Here is a 1,638-nt window from a genome sequence, read left to right on the forward strand (position 1 = left end):
GGATGCTTGCCCCAAACTCCCCTGCCCCTCTCCTGAGCCCCATTTTCATTTCCAAACCCTTTCCACCTCCCATCCCTCCCCCAAGCCCTGATTGGCTGCTCGAACTTCCACCAACACTGAGGGTTAGACCCCCATGTTGTAGCCTATCACCTCACCATTGTAGCTTCCAGGTGCAGGTGAGTGGTGCTCTAGAGTCCCCAGCCCCTTCCTTGTGATCTTCTGTGCAGGACAGTTGGCCACCCCCAGCCCCTCTCCTGAGCCTTTTGGTGGTTGCCAAGGTGTAATCACACCCCCAATCTTGATTGGTCCAGATCCCTCATAACAATCATTGTGCTAGGGCAGCCCACTGCCTTTTGCAGCCCCTGCGGCGAAGGACCTGAGGCAAAGGACGGCACCTCCAGAGACGGCTCCAGACTGTGTCGGCCCGTGTTAGCCTGTGGCGCCTGCATCTGTCTACCAATGTACTATTATCAAATTGCTTGGTCTGACTGTATCTGCATAGTGCCCCATAGCCATATCTTCCATCTACATAGGCTGTTCCCCTTAGCCATAGCTTTCATCTAGGTAGATTGTGCCCCTTTGCCATATCTTGCATCTAGATAGATTGTTAAGCTAGCCCTATCTTGCATCTAGGAAGATTGTGTTACACTAGCCATAGCTTGCATCTAGATAAACTGTGTTAAGTTAGCCATATCATATCTTGTATCTAGGTAGACTGCGCTGCTTAGCCATATCTTGCATCTAGGTAGATTGTGCCCCTTAGCCATATCTTGCATCTAGGTAGATTGTGCCCCTTAGCCATATCTTGCATCTAGATATACTGTGTTAAGCTAGCCATGTCTTGCATCTAGATAGATTGTTCCCCCTTAGCCATATCTTCCATCTAGGTAGATGGTACCCCTTAGCCATATCTTGCATCTAGGTACATTCTGCCTCTTAGCCATATCTTGCATCTAGGTAGATTGTGCCCCTTAGTCATATCTTGCATCTAGATAGACTGTGTTAAGCTAGCCATATCTTGCATCAAAATAGACTGTGTTAAGGTAGCCAAAAAAAGGAAAAACCTGCAAACCCAATTCTAAAACCTCAACTTTCTGCATACACCTCGATACAGAAACTCACACAACCACTTCTCTGCACAGCAATCCGCACGCACTTCACCACATTGGAACAACAGACTAACAGCACATGGGAAATCATGCTGACCCAAAAACCGCATTTAAGGTCAGCGAACACTGCAAACCGAACTGAAGCTGCCAACAGGGCATCTCAACTCTCACTTGCATATTCGTATTACACCCTAGTAACTCCACCCACTCCCCCTCTTTTTCACACACTCCTTTTCAGATCTGCCAGAGCACCTGGCGGCCACTCTGGTGGTGACGATGCGTGGTACAAATACCTTCAACAATAACATTAGCATCAAATCTGACATTTGTGGGTGAATCAGTCTGAATGCAGTACTTGCAAAGTCTTCATTCATGGAACCTTATCCAAGAAAAGCAAAGGGCAAGGGTATTCTAAGTGAGCCGAAATCACAAAATAGGATAATTTGCTCAATCTCCACATTTTGCCCCATTGTTTGGAATGCTTATTGCAAAACCACAAAAAGATCAAAAACAGCCACTTTGTCTGCTA

Source organism: Ambystoma mexicanum, chromosome 8, assembly GCF_040938575.1.
Source record: "Ambystoma mexicanum isolate Mex_15411 chromosome 8, UKY_AmexF1_1, whole genome shotgun sequence".
NCBI classification, from domain to species: domain Eukaryota; kingdom Metazoa; phylum Chordata; class Amphibia; order Caudata; family Ambystomatidae; genus Ambystoma; species Ambystoma mexicanum.